This window comes from Bubalus kerabau, chromosome 2 (genome assembly GCF_029407905.1).
Source record: "Bubalus kerabau isolate K-KA32 ecotype Philippines breed swamp buffalo chromosome 2, PCC_UOA_SB_1v2, whole genome shotgun sequence".
Taxonomy (NCBI): domain Eukaryota; kingdom Metazoa; phylum Chordata; class Mammalia; order Artiodactyla; family Bovidae; genus Bubalus; species Bubalus kerabau.
The window spans coordinates 125,574,462-125,590,041 of NC_073625.1; the positions used below are offsets into that span (position 1 = coordinate 125,574,462).

At 43.2% G+C, this 15,580-nt stretch overlaps 1 protein-coding gene across 15 annotated transcripts in view; it reads right to left on the minus strand.

The window, feature by feature from the left end:
* The window catches only part of LPP (LIM domain containing preferred translocation partner in lipoma), a 757,468-nt gene that overhangs the window by 728,784 nt on the left and 13,104 nt on the right, over positions 1–15,580 (minus strand). For 2 of the 15 annotated variants that reach the window (XM_055568743.1, XM_055568741.1), the window contains exon 2: positions 14,621–14,715. The exons of 12 other annotated variants lie outside the window; for them this stretch is intronic. The gene's annotated coding sequence lies outside the window, so the exon portion shown is untranslated. Of the gene's footprint in view, positions 1–12,576; positions 12,790–14,620; positions 14,716–15,580 lie in introns of those variants that run through there. One more of the 15 variants, XM_055568751.1, reaches the window with a different exon arrangement.

Genomic DNA, 15,580 nt, shown 5'->3' on the forward strand with positions numbered 1-15,580 from the left:
AAAGGCTACCTACTCCAGTATTCTGGCCTGGAGAATTCCATGGACTGTATAGGCCATGGAGTCACAAAGAGTTGGACACAACTAAGTGACTTTCACTTTCATATAAAATGGACAACAAGGATTTACTGTACAGGGAATTACACCCATTACCTTGTAATAACCTAAATTGAATATAATCTGCAAAAATATTGAATCACTATGCTATACACCTGAAACTAACATAATATTGTAAATCAACTACAATTCAATTTTTAAAAAAGGAATTCAAAGGGGAAAAAAAGAAGACTCATCAACCTTAAAGAACCCTATGTCCTCTCTTGCTGAGATCATCATGCCTCACCCCTGGGAAATATGTATAAGACCCTGGCACAGGGACTCGCACGCAACAGGCACTAATTAAAGGCTCACTCCTTACACCAACACATCCTCTCCCAGCCAAGGCAAGATGGCAGCTGTGAAACAAACTGTGTTGGCCAACCAGATCAGTCTGAATCAGCACAGACACATGGTCCACCACTAGGAGCTTCCTACCAGTGGGAAGAATGGGGAAGGGGTACCTGTAAATAAACACAAGCCCTGAAGAGTGGAGGTGAGCACTAGAGTGATGCATCCCAACCTTACTGTGCTCAGTTCAGTTCAGTTCAGTCGCTCAGTCGTGCGACCCCATGAATCGCAGCACGCCAGGCCTCCCTGTCCATCACCAACTCCCAGAGTTCACTCAAACTCACGTCCATGGAGTCAGTGATGCCATCCAGCCATCTCATCCTCTGTCGTCCCCTTCTCCTCCTGCCCCCAATCCCTCCCAGCTTTGGAGTCTTTTCCAATGAGTCAACTCTTCGCATGAGGTGGCCAAAGTACTGGAGTTTCAGCTTTCGCATCATTCCTTCCAAAGAACACCCAGGTCTGATCTCCTTTAGAATGGACTGGTTGGATCTCCTTGCAGTACAAGGGACTCTCAGGAGTCTTCTCCAACACCACAATTCAAAAGCATCAATTCTTCGGTGCTCAGCTTTCTTCACAGTCCAACTCTCACATCCATACATGACCACTGGAAAACCATAGCCTTGACTAGATGGACCTTTGTTGGCAAAGTAATGTCTCTGCTTTTCAATATGCTGTCTAGGTTGGTCATAACTTTTCTTCCAAGGAGTAAGCGTCTTTTAATGTGCACACACATCACTTAACATGAACTTAACAAGTGGAACTTGTTAAGATGCAGATTCTGGAGTGGGGCTGACAGTCTCCATCTTTAACAAGTCCCAGGTAATATTGATGTGACCGACCCAAGAAACAAATCTCAAATAGCAATGTTCTGAACACAGGTATTAGCCAGGGTAAACTGACACACAAACTTGCTGAGCATCAGTTAAGTACCACTGTGCACTGTGCTGGGGCTGGCAAGACAGAGATGCATAAGACGGAAAAGAGAAATCTCAGCAAGCATTCACATTTAAACATGCTTTAAATTCTAAATCTGAGGCGGAGCCAGGGTATCATGGGCATTCCAGCAAGAAGTCATTAATAACATCTGGGCAGCATGAAACAGAAAACCATAAGGAGAATGAGGAGGCACCTACCTTATGGAGGAGAACAATACAAAATATCAATAGGACATTCAGCATGGTGCCACCATGGAGGTTAGAACTGCAATGGTGCTAGCCAGTAACAGTTTTTATATTTTTTAGGGGGAAAAGGAGGAGTGGGAGGAGAAGGAGAAGATGTGATAGATCATATGAGGCTTGCAAAGCCTGAAATATTTACTATCCAGCTCTTTACCAAAAAATGCGTGCCAATACCTGGGCTAGAAAGAGAGATGCACAATACACAGATTTCACACTGGTTTTTGCAAGTGGCTGAAGGTAGTTTTTTTTGTTTTGTTTTTTCTTCTCTGTGCTTTTCCTTAGGTTCCTAACTTTCTTCAGTTACCATGAATTATTTTGAAATTAAGGGTGGAAGAAGTCCTTGCATTTTCCATGTGCAAGTAATATATCTTAGAAAGTAATCAGAGGTGCAGAAAAAAAATGTAGTAAAGAGGATGTTCATCACAGTGCTATTTACAATGATGAAAAATTGGACATTCAAATGTCAGCTACCCAAGAAAAGATTAAAAATGATGGTATATTCTTATGATGGAATAATATCCATCATAAGTCATCAAAAATTATGAAGAATTCCCAGTGCCATGAGAAGGTGCTCGTACTCCACTGTTTGGTGAAATGGTAATATACAAAACTGTACATACCATAACGTGTCAAGTCAGCAAAATGCAACAAAAAGTAATGAAAAGAGCTACTCAAGAATATTAAAAACAAACAGCATTTGTATCTAAACTGTGGATTTATGAGTGAGTCTCATTTCCTCCTTTATATATATTGGTTCTATATATTTGAAATATATTATGAGCATGTGCTGCTCTTAGAGCAATGCTTAGAAAATCTGGTTTTGTTTTATTCTTTCACAATTCTTCATGAGAGATTGAGAATAGGTTTGAGAGATGGAGACATCTGTGCTTCCTTTGGAGTGATGAGCAGGTGTTCACCAAATAGAAACAAAAGGCCCAGGGCCAAGAAGAAGGGACATGAAAAGTCACAGGCGTGCAAGAGAGTGCTTACTAACACACTCGTGGTAGCTTCAGCTATAGAATGTGACTAACAGGGTTGGCCAGAGACACTTTTAGAACTGAGGTAAGGTCAGATGGATGGCAGGGTGGAGGTGTGCCCATGAAAGGATTTTACCCACAGGCCAAGAGAGACAATAAGCAAGAAGGCAGAGGCCAGCTGGAAAACAGGAGGGGAGATGCCTGCTCTAAAACAGAGGGGACGATCACGAAGAACAGGCAGAGCAGGGAGAGAACTGCCAGGTGAGAGTCTTGCACTCAGTGCCACTCACGACATGATTCTCCTTCATTCCTAACACGGCTGTGCTGTGTGTGTGTTTGCACATAAAAATAAAATTAGTTGGGAAATCAAACCAACATATTCTTATTGTCACAAGGCATTGCCAGAGGCCATTCTGACTTCCTCCTAAAAGCAGACCCAATGAACACTCTGTGTGGCTTCACAAGTTACTTCTGAGTAAGGCATAGATGCCGGGCAAAGGAAAAGATGCCATTCTGTCCAGCGGACCCAAGGCAGGAGACTAAGTGGACAAGGATAAAAAGGAAGAAAGCCTCACGGGAGGGAACAAGGAAGATGAGGTAAGCAGGGCCAAGAAGAGCTGGTCCCCTCTTCAGCCAGAAGTCATGATCTTGGAGAAAGAGAAGAGGCTGCAGAGAGGCTGTGCTCAAGTCCTGCTCAAGGCTGGCTTCCCAGCAAGATGAGAAATGGGGTTCCAGGAAACGCGAAGGAACGGTGCTGGCAAGAGACACTCAGACCCGCTCACAAGGGCTTTAAATGGAAACATGAGAGCAAGGGAGGAATTTGGAAGTACAGAGCATGCACTGAGCAAACAAGTGTGTCCCAGCTATGGACACCACAGAAGGGCAGGGGCTCAGGAATCACAGGGGAAGCCAGGGGAGATAGACCAGTCTGGCCAGCCCTCTCAGCCTCCAGAGGCCCTGGGGCCCAGGCAGGAAGTGAGTTGCAAAGGTGGGATAGGAGCTTAGGAGGAGATCCACAGGGTTTCCTGGGGGCGCTGCCTGGAAGAGGTTCACAGACAAGCCAGACAGAGAGTCATGAAAGAGGAGGCCACTGTGGAAGAGTCTGCACAGCCTTCGAGGATGGCTAATTTAAAAGCCCTGGGGGTGAGCAAGCTGCTAAGATTAACAGAGAATGTGAAGGACTGTGGCTCTGTAGAGCCTAAATGCCCTCAATATCTCATTTTCCTTCTGGGGAGCCAAACATGTCTGCATGTCTGCAGGACCACTGATCTGCAGCCCTAATGAGCTCTCCATCACCCTGCTGCCAGGATACTTCCTTTATGTCTCATACACACACCCTCCAGCGCTGCTCCACCTGCAGCCCCAATCTGGTTTGCATGTCTGTTTCCTGTGTTGACCACAACCTTGCAGACGGCTGAAAGGGTACCTTATTCAACTTCTCTGCCCTGTCCTGGGAATGGCAGACAGTGGACACAGAGCTGACACATGTCCCTTGCTACACACACACACACACACACACACACTCACACACACACACAATGTAAACTAAGTCTGCATGTGGTGTGCTTAGTCACTCAGTCATGTCCAACTCTTTGCAACCCCATGGACTGTAGCCTGCCACACTCCTCTGTTCATGAGATTTTTCAGGCAAGAATACTGGAGTGGGCTGCCATTTCCTCCTCTGGGATTGATTCCTGACTCAGGGATTGAACCCATGCCTCCTCTGTCTCCTGCATTGCAGGTGGATTCTTCACCCACTGAGCCATCAAGGAGCTGCTTCAAATTATAGCTCAGTCAAGTCAAGTGACTTGCACAAGATCACACAGCTAGTAAGTGGCTGGGACTAGAACTCAGCCCTCCTAATTCCAAGTCATGTGTCTGTTCCCCTAATTCCCACTGTCTCTCAGTTGTAGCACTCAGTAAGTCACCTATGCATGAGAGGGTGGGGACCACGTCCTACCCAGTTAACAATAATTGCATCAGGCCTATCGGTCAGGGAGTGAGGGCCAGGTACAATCTCGGCGCTCTACCTGCTGTCCTAGGAGGTATTACTATTCTCATTTTCAGATGAGAAAATGAAAAAGCCATTTACTCAAGGTCAAACTTCCTGAGACCCATGCCTTCAGACTACCATGCTATAATACTACCTTGGATTCAAGTGCAATTCCTAGTGCAGAGCTGTAGTCAAAAATGTGGATTAACTGAATAAGAAAATGTAGGATGGAGACAGCTAAATGAAAGGCCCTCAAAAATAAATTTGTGACCAAATCAGGCAAAGCTGGTGAAATCTGTCATCATCCTGTAGTAGAACTAAAAATAATAATGTTCCTTGACCTAAAAATAATATTGTTCTGGTGACGGTATGGAAATGACTTTGAGCCAGGATTCCTGGTTTTGACTCCAACTTCACTCCTGATATCTGTGTGACTCTAGACAAGTCCTTTCCACCTATCTCTATGTGTCCTCTCCCCATCTATAAAATCTCAACAGACCAGCTGTGGGACTAGGTCAGGGGTTCTCATCAGCACTGGCACACCCATGAGCTTGCGGGAAGTACAAACTCATGATCAACTACATCAGATGCTCTGGGACGGGGTCCAGAAAACCCTAATGCCCCTTCAAGTCTGAGAACCACTAGATTAGATGACCTCTCTGATTCTTCCAGCCCTAACCACTCTGATAACCTTAAGCTTCCTCAGTTCAGCATCATCAAGGTCTCCCAATTTTGCCATTCTAATTTGGATCCGACATGAACTTCAGTCAGCTGGCTCTCTCATCTGGCCGCGTCTGACACCTCCTCCTGTGATTAATACAGAAGGCCCCAAGAAACAGACAGTTCACTGCACTTCTTCTTCCCATTTACCACCTCAGCAGCATGCATCCTGTCACTATATTAAGAAAATAAGAGTAGAGACATTACCAGGGAAGCCCAACCACGATCATCGCGGAATACTGGCACTACCTTTCAAAACACTGGGAAGAGGAGTGGTCCCTGAGGAAAGCAGTAAGGGACTGCCATAGATCCTGGTGCCTGTCTCAGCCCAGCAGTATCTCTTTACTACCAAGCCAGCTGAAGGAATGAGAGAGCATTCACGTTGACACATGCAGATGAAACAAAACATTTCTTGCTTGGTTCTTCTGTGTCAAAAGAAAAAATCAATCCCGGATCAACCTTACAAGAATGAAAATATATTCCAAAGAATAGTCTATTTTCTGCATAGGCTATCAACAAATGGACTACTCATCACTTCATTCCTAAAGTAGTCCCTGAAAGTCTACTGTGGAATGAATGAATGAACAAATAGCAGGCACCTTCTCAGTGCTAATACTGAGGAGATATAGAGATTAGCAGGTTAAATCCCTACTCTAAAGGAATTAAGTTTGAGTAGTATGAATGATGTCAAACCTGTCCATCCATCCATCCATCCATTCAACAAGCATTTGCAATATGTCTGTCCGATTCTAGATAAGAATGAATGTCTAAAGAAGTTAAAAACTCCTAAATAAGATAGGTACACAGATAACTACAATAGAAGGTAAAAAGTGCTCAGTGCCCTGCACTCAGTCCAGACAGAGACCATAAGAGGAAGGGATTATTTCCTGCTTAGGACCAAGGCTGGAAATCAAGGCCTGCTTCATGGAGGAAGTGCTGGCCCTGAAGATACATTTGGATTCAAACAGGCAATGATGGTAGAGAACAGCAGCCCAGCCTGAGAAAATGCTGTGACAAAGGAAGAATGAGGGAAGGCAATGGAGGTCAGTTTCTAAAAGTCTGGTGGTTACCATTCAACACAACCAAAAATGGCAGGAGAAAAAGGATACATGTGGAGACAGTAAAGAGATCAGTGGCTGCCAGATTTGGGGGTGAGAGGTAGGTATGAACAGGCAGATGACAGGATTTGTAAGGCAGCGAAATAGTCTGTATGATATAATGATGGACACATGTCACTATACACGTGTCTAAACCCATAGAGTACAGCACACTGAGAGTAAACCCTAATGTGAACTCTGGACGTCGGGTGACACCAATATACCAACGTGGGTTCACCAACTGCAACAAACAAAGCACTCCGGGAGGAGATGCTGACAGCTGGGGAGGCTTTGCCTGTGCAGGAGACAGGGGACATGTGAGAAATCTCTGTACCTCCCTCTCAGTTTTGCTGTGAGTCTAAAACTACTCTTAACAAGCCTAAAATTTTAAAAATCTTTTAAGGCTATCAAAAGGTTGATTTCTCCAGGATTCTGCGACTGCCTTGACTACCCTCAGCTTTTCCACCGAGCCTCCCCGCTGGAGGCGGCCTCCCTCATCTCTCCCGACACTGAGTGCGATGCCGGCCACCTCCTCACCTCCTCCCGCCTCCTGCCTCCCGGGCGTCTCAGCTACCACACCCTTGTCTTCCTCCTGGGTGCCAATGCCCGCCGCAGCCTTCACTGTGCTCACTATGCCATGCCGTTACACTACTGTTTTCTGTAATTTATAAAACACATACTGCCCACGAGTTTGTATTTTTAATTCCTGTAAGAGGTTTTGGGATCCAATTTGTGTGAAAGTCAGACTGCAACATAATGTAGTATTGTATGATAAAAGCCTCCAAGAATAAAAACAGACAGTATATCCCGCTTATCAGAAACGCAAACACTGGTTCCATTTCCAAGTATCGCAGATCTCCTTATGAAGGACTGGTTTTTGTTTCATATCAATTTGTCCCTGCCTTCTTGAAATTAGTTCTAAGGATAAAGTTTTCTAATTTTCAAGGCTTCTTTTTTTTTGAAATATATATTGAGAACCTACGATGTTTCAGGCTATGCTAAAAGTAAGCATCTTCGCTTACTTAACTTTCATAAGGTAAACGGTGGTACTTTGTGAGTATCAAGTACTGTTTGAGGTATCATTGACCACTGAACCCACTTTACAGATAAGAAAACTGAGACATATGGTGGAAGAGCCTGGATCCAAACCCAGATCTTCCAGAGTCCCTAACTGTTGTTCACTCATCCATTAAATAACAGGGACAAAATTGGGGTATTTCCACAATCCTTTTTTTGACCCTCACTGGGCTTCCAGCTTCAGCTAGGATCATCACTCCCCATTCTGGGGCCTCAGTCTCTTCCCTGGAAGCAAAGAGACTGTATTATGGTGATATTTAAGCCTTACTTTACCAGAGCATATTCAAATAGAAAAAGTAGGGAAGTGCAAGAAAGTCAGTCCCGTCCTGCAGTCCTGCACCATTTCAACCACAGCTGCTCCAGTTTATTGGTTCAGCGTTACATGTTGTAATAGGCTTTTGTGTAAAGAATTTCTTCTTAGCTATTAAAAAAACACTTGTAAAGCCACTCTAGGGTAGAGAAATATCAACTAAGTGTAATGTGGTACCCTGAGGTGTATCCTGCAAAAAAGAAAAAAGACATTAATGGAAAAACTGGTGAAATCTAAATAGAGTCCAGTTCCATTAATAGTCATGTACCTACATCCATTTCTTAGTTTTGACAAATGTACTATGCTAATGTGGTGGCACAGTGATAAGAATCTGCCTGCCAATGCAGGAGACATAGGAGACATGGGTTCGATCCCTGGGTGGGGGAAGATCCCCTGGAGGAGGGCATGGCAACCCGCTCCAGTATTCTTGCCTGGAGAATCCCCATGGACAGAGAGCCTGGCAGGGTGCAGTCCATGGGGTCTCAAAGAGTTGGACACGACTGAGCACACACACAGTATGCTAATGTAAGAGGTCAAAAATGAGAGAAACTGAGTGAAGGATAGATGGAAATTCTCTGTACAATTTTTACAACTATTCTATAAAGCTAATACTATTCCAAAACAAAAAATCTAAAAAGACAAAAAAAATAAAAAACACAGAGAGAAAACACAAAACCTCATTCACCTGTAACATCTTATCCAAACCACAATTTTCTGACTTTATAACACATATAACAGCTGCTGCTGCTGCTGCTAAGTCGCTTCAGTCGTGTCCGACTCTGTGCGACCCCATAGACGGCAGCCCACTAGGCTCCCCCGTCCCTGGGATTCTTCAGGCAAAAACACGGGAGTGGGTTGCCATTTCCTTCTCCAATGCATGAAAGTGAAAAGTGAAAGTGAAGTCACTCAGTCGTGTCCGACTCTTAGCGACCCCATGGACTGCAGCCCACCGGGCTCCTCCATCCCTGCAATTTTCCAGGCAAGAGGACTGGAGTGGGGTGCCATTGCTTTCACCAACATATAACAGCAGATAATATTTAATGGTTACTTGGCATGTGTCAGGCTCTGTTCTAAGCATTTCACATAGTTCATTTAATCCTCACAACTAGAAGACAGGTAATTTTCTTCTCCCCATTCTGAGGATGAGGTAACAAAAGTCTAAAGAGACTGGGTAATGGGTCAAGTTAACAATGGTGGAGCCAGGACGCAGCCTAGCTCCAAAACCCATGCTTTCAAACGTTATATAGATCAAAGCTTTCAAAATGCTTCTGTATTCTTCAGGTAGGCCTATATAACCGGGGAAATCCAAACAACTAATCACAAAGACCAAGAGATGAGAACTGTGTTTAATACAGAGACGAAGTCAAAGGAGTCACAAGGTAAATACCTAACTTTGGAAAAGTCTTTCCTGGAGCAGAACCAAACTTGACTGCCATTTCCAATGGCAGCTTCACATGTCAATGGCATTGCTGGGTCTATGCAGTGTCCTACGTGCGCTGACACGTCAACCTTGATAGTATGCACCACCAGCCAATGTTATGGCCTCTGGTGAGCCACTTGCCAAGCTGCCTGCTGACATTTGCATCCCTAAAGTGTCTGTCCAGGTAGGTGGTGAAATGAAACATGCAAGCTGCCTTTTCAAGGTCTGCAAAACAAGCTTCAGCTTTCCAAGTGATTAGTTTTCCTAGATGCTTAAGAATTCATGCTGAGACTCTAACAGCACACTGCCCAATTCTAGAAGGCCAAAGTCCTTCCTCTGCAATGAATAATGTTCCTCACTGGCTGTGGTTTCCCCCAGGCGTCAAGAACTCTAAAAGCTTCTCAGTTCCATTGTGGGCTCCCCCAGGGCAAGACTTGGTCTCATTCATTGAAGTATATTTATCCAATAAAGAAATGGTTCTGAAGAACAGTCTCCTGGAAGGATCTGCAGCTGGCCAGGACCGCCATTCCCCGATCTGACCCATCACAGTAGCCATCTGTCTTTAGAAAGTTCCAGAGCGGACATCCTTCATGGGCAGAGCCAAGAGGGAAAAAGGAGACAGGGAGCTATCTGGCTGGGCAATAGAAGAGGAGCATTTACAGCAAGAAGTGTGTTGCCAAAGAATAGATAAGCCTGAATGGCAGAGGAGGAGGAAATACGACTAAAAAGTAACAAGCAATATAAGGAAAATGACTCCAGAAGAAGGCTGCGGGTAGGAGAACCACACCTCCCATGTGTGGACAGGGAACTCTGCCCACTGCCCATATCCTCATATCGCCAGGCTTGAAGATAAATGTCTCATCAAATGGCCCAGACCGACTCCAGTGAATGTTGACTTCACTGGACCAAATGCTAACACTCAACATGTTTAGTTGAAACGACTGGAAAAAGAGACCTAGCCTACCTGAGCATTTCACAGATGGATAAACTGAGGCTTGGACTGAGGAAAACTCATGCCCAGAAACAGGACTTTGAGTTCCCATTCCTGTGCCTATGCTGCCTTCCATACACACATGGTTAACAAGGTAGGTACTGAAGGAACCCAGCCTGGGGGCAAATCTCCCCAGTGTGGAGGACCAGATCTGTAGATTATCCTCCATTCCATCCATCAGGTTCCATCTGCTGGTTGCTCCTGAAGAGGAGAAAATTGGTAGCACTATTTTCAGTGAAGTAAAGTACTTGTCAGGAAGAACATAAAGGGTACTTGCCTCAGAGGGAGAGGATGATACAGATGGATGAGAATGAGAAATGCAGACAAGGTGACTCATCAGAAGAAGGGATGCTAAGGAGAAAGGAAAGGTGGAGAAAGTGGGATACGATGAGGCAAACGGAAACTGGACCTGCCAGATGGAGGGGCCGAGACTCACTCTTCACAGGACAAAGATTCTGCCCCAGACACAGCATCAGGATGCCTCACAGAAGGGACCCCTTCTCCAGACGGGCAGTCGCTCAACTGAAACAAGGCCTAAAGCAGAGCATTCTGCACCACAAAGGCTGCCGCCTCTTACCTCTCCAGATTTAGGTTATTTAACAAAACTGGTCTAAGTTGGATCCATGTGCTGGGATGTCGTGATCAAATCAGCTGTGTCAGAATTTCATGGTTCTGTTCCTGAAGACTCTTTGGCAATCCTCCGGGCCTCTCCACTGATACAAACTGTGTCTCTCTCACAAGTCCAGCTCTCTACCAGGAAAGTCTGCTTTGAATTTCACACCTTCAACCCCACCAAAAGTCTAAAATCACCAACTTTTCCTGTACATCTTTCTTACAAATTAGAACTTCCAACCCTGTATGGGTTACCAGGGTGTCTGCCTGCTAGGCTGAGACGCCAAGAGACAGGATCCAGGGCTCACAGTGGTTTTTCCCAAAGCACACTGAAAGACTAAGACCAAGAAACATTCTGAGAGGGCAAAAAAGGTTGGTGACATAGAGAGTCTAGGATCTAAAACCTTGAGAACAAACCTCTTGGAAGGTTACAATGCACATTAGTTTCCTAAAGACTCAGAAAAGTCGCACAGTAAAGATATCCATTTAATTTTGCTTGTCTGGACTTTTCCAAACTTCCTTAGCTACAGGATCCTTCCTCACAGAACACTAAGGGACCTCAGTGCTCCTATAGCAGCATCTTATCCAATATTTCCACCACCCCTCCTCTCAAACTAGACTACGTGTCTTCCTCAACAGCAAGGACCTTGTCCAAACCATTATGGTATCTCTGACACCCTGCAGAGGGCCTTACAAGCCGTAGGCCAAAAAATACGTGCTAAATGAAGGTACTAAATCCCATCATCTCATTTCTAAGATGAGAACATAAAACCAAATATGTCAACATGACCTCCTCCACATCTTCTGAAATGTTCAAAAGAATGTCTTACACAGAGAATGTGCTCGACAATTCTTGAAGAATGGAACAGAACAGAAAAATTTCTCAGCTGTGCCCCCAAGCCAGAAATTCCCATAACACAATAGACTCCTACCTCTTTTCCTCATCCTTCACCCAAGTTGGGTGTCAAGCAGATGAAAATGAAGATGACAAGTCAGAAGAAGAAAGCCATGGGAAAACCAAAGGCCCTTTGGGGCGAGAGCTAGGGAAATGGTGTTTGCAAACTAATGGGGATAAACAAGACCTGTCTGTATCTAATTTAGACTTAATAAGATAGTTTGCTGAATGTTAATTAAATACTCAGTGGTTGTTACCAACTGTGGTGATTAACTTAATTTTGAATTAAATAAGCAATAAATGCTTAACTGAAGTTCTATTAAATTTTACCCAGTAAGTGAGGAATATGAGGCTCTTAATTGACTTTAAACAAGATAGTTATGGCAAGTTAGTTGAATTTTTATTACCTGATGATAACTGCCTTATTAAAACTAAATTGACTATTTTATTCAATAGAGAAATATGTCACCTCTTCTCATTTACCACAAACATGTCCAGAAAGGTTCAGAGTTGGCCTAAACAGCTTAGAGGGGGTAAGTTTATCTTCTAGCCCTATTTTAAAAACAAGTTTATTCATTTAAGAATGCATGTAAATATAAGGGGTAAAGGGCTGTAGGAAGAAATTACATATGAGACTGAAGAACTGCTGCTGCTGCTGCTGCTGCTGCTAAGTCACGTCAGTCATGTCCGACTCTGTGTGACCCCATAGATGGCAGCCCACTAGCTCCTCTGTCCCTGGGATTCTCCAGGCAAGAACACTGGAGTGGGTTGCCATTTCCTTCTCCAATGCATGAAAGTGAAAAGTGAAAGTGAATTGCTCAGTCGTGTCCAACTCTTAGCGACCCCATGGACTATAGCCTACCAGGATCCTCCATCCATGGGATTCTCCAGGCAAAAGTACTGGAGTGGGTTGCCATTGTCTTCTCAGGACTGAAGAACTGGGTGATCATATTGTCTCAACCAAAAACCAGGACTCTGCTTTCTCAGTGTAGATAACAGTTTGCAGGTGTTGTCTGAATATCACAATTCTGCAATTTCCAGGATGTTTCCATAGCTTAAAAGGCTACCAATACAAAACATATGAAATTACAATTATTGTTCAAATAAACGGTTGGTTCTGCTACTAAACAAGCTGAATGATTTCAGTAATTTTTTTTCTAGATCTCAGCCACCACCTACATTACCTGAGGAGGTTGGAGTGGAGGCTACTAATTTTATTCACTTTTTTTTTTTTCCTCTGTGGTAGCCATAGCCCCTGGAAGAGTGCCTGCCACATAGTAGGTGCTCAAGTTTAGGTAACTCAAGACACTAAACATTTTTAGCCCTTTCATATGGAGCTTCTCAAGCCCAGACTATTTTTAAGTATTGCTATTTGACAATTCACACAAGAGGACATATAAACTCTAAGCCACTTCTTAGGAATTATTCTCAGTAATTAAAGGAAGACAAATTGCAACAATAACAAAATATGATTTCTTATTAATTTAGCAGACAAATGCAAGTTATAAAATTAAATTCTAGGGAAGACACTAAGAAACCAGTACATTCATCCACTGCTAATGACTCTTTAAATTAGTTCAACCTTTCTAGAAGTTGAATGGCAAATTGTATGAAAAGTAATAGAACAACTATTCAGTAGTTGTGCCTATAATTGTTTTTTGAAAAAACTTAAAAGTTCTTTAGCCAGCTGATAAACATGTATTTAAGGTCTACTTGCATGGGTCATACTCTATGGGGAAATATAAGAGAAAGATCTTGGCTGTCTTATCATCTGGTGGGGAACAGAGAGCAGAGGACAGGGTGTTTTTCAGCAGACCACATGGCAGGCTTTGGTGCCTTCCAACACTGACCACAGAATCCCTCCCACAGTCACATTACATGGAAGGAACTACTATTCCCTGTCACAGATAAGCACTTGGAGGTTCAGAAAGGCTAAGTAACCAGTATAAGATTATATGACAAGAGGCAGTGCCATAATTTGAATCCAAACCTGTCTGACTCCCCAGCCACACTTGCATTTTCTCCTACATCCCTGAGGAGATAAGACATATAATCACATAACCACATAATACAGGAGACAAGATAGTAACCAGTTTAAGGGAAAGTGGAAGTGCCAAAGAAATCATTGTCTTCAAGAAATAATTTAGAAGTAAAAGTTATCCACTGATGTTTACACTGCATGTTTTAACTCACTGAATTGTATTATTTTAAAATTTGAAAACTATCCTGATGCCCACATATCACTTATATATCACTTACATACTGCTGTTTAGCTCCTAAGTCGTGTCCAATTCTTTTGCATCCCCACAGACTATAGCCCACCAGGCTCCTCTGTCCATGGAATTCTCCAGGAAAAAATAATGGAGTAGCTTTTCATTTCCTTCCCCAGTGGATCTTCCCTACCCAGGGATCAAACCCACAGCTCCTGCACTGTAGGTGGATTTTTTACTGCTGAGTCACCATAGTAGCCCAGTGCCCACAGGTAATGTCAATTCGACAAATCTTGAGTTATATAAGAGATAAATATAAAGACCAGGCCAAAGGAAGGAGGCGCATTTCTTAGAATAATATTAAGTGGAAGGAAACACTGTACACAAACAGAAGTAGACAGGCCCTTTCAGGGGGTCAAGATCAGAGTTATAGGTCCCTAAGAGATCTGACAGAGGTATTCAGGCAAGAATTTGGTGAGGGGTTTTTTTAGCGCTTTTTTTTTCTTAATGAATTTGAGTAAATGTATTCTAAATGAGTTCTTTCTCATTGTCTTTTGATAACAAATTAATGTTTAAGGGAGCTCAATTAGATTTTTATTGCTACTAAAGATATTCTTAGAATTCAAGTTGTCATTATTACTTCATTTATATTATTTATTCACATGTTCATTCAACAAACATTTATTAAATCCTTACCGCATATCAGGATCCACAACAGATTTAAGGATATCAATAAGAATAAAAGCTAGAGTCTGTCCTAGGGATCTGCACAGGCCGGGGACAGGAAGAATCTGAAATTGTGCAAACAGAAAACTAAAGCTGAAGTCAAGATTCAATATCCAGCTAGTTTTGGTCATAAGTCATTTAATTAAGAAGCCTCACATTCTTGATCAGTAAAACTTGAACAATAATAGTAACTACTTAGAGGACTATGGTAAGGATTTACCTGTAATTTGTAGGAAAACACATCATAAACTGTAAAGCACTCAGGTGGTTCAGTGGTAAAGAATTTGCCTGACAATGCAAAACACTCGAGTTTGATCCCTGCGTCAGGAAGATCCCTGGAGAAGGAAATGGCAACCCACTCCAGTGTTCTTGCCTGAGAAATTTCATGGACAGAGGAGCCTGGTGGGCTACAGTCCATCGGGTCACAAACAAGTTGGACACAACTTTCTGACTCAACAACAGCAACTATAAAAATGACAACTGGCATCATTAACTGTATGGTGGATTTCATTTTGATCAGGATCATGCAGGCTGGCTTAGGCCACTTCCCCAGGCCTGGCGAGTATTAACTTACTGGCACCCAAATGGTTATTCCCCTTGCTACTCTGCCCACCATTCTTGGTGCCTAATCACCTATTTTTTTTTTAATGCTATGTTGTTGTTGTTTTAAATAATATGTCTAGTTAATATACAGTCTTACAATTTTTTTCTTGTGGTAAGAATGTTTAAGATTTACTACCTTGGCAATTTTTATTAAATTAATTTATTTATTTTATTTGTGGTGGCACTGAGTTTTCGTTGTTGCTCAAGACTTTCTCTAGTTGTGGCAAGCGGAGGTTACTGCTTCTGATTGCGGTGTCTTCTCTTGCTAAGAGCACAGACTTCAGGCACACAGGCTTCTATAGTTGTGGCTCACAGCCTTTATAGCTC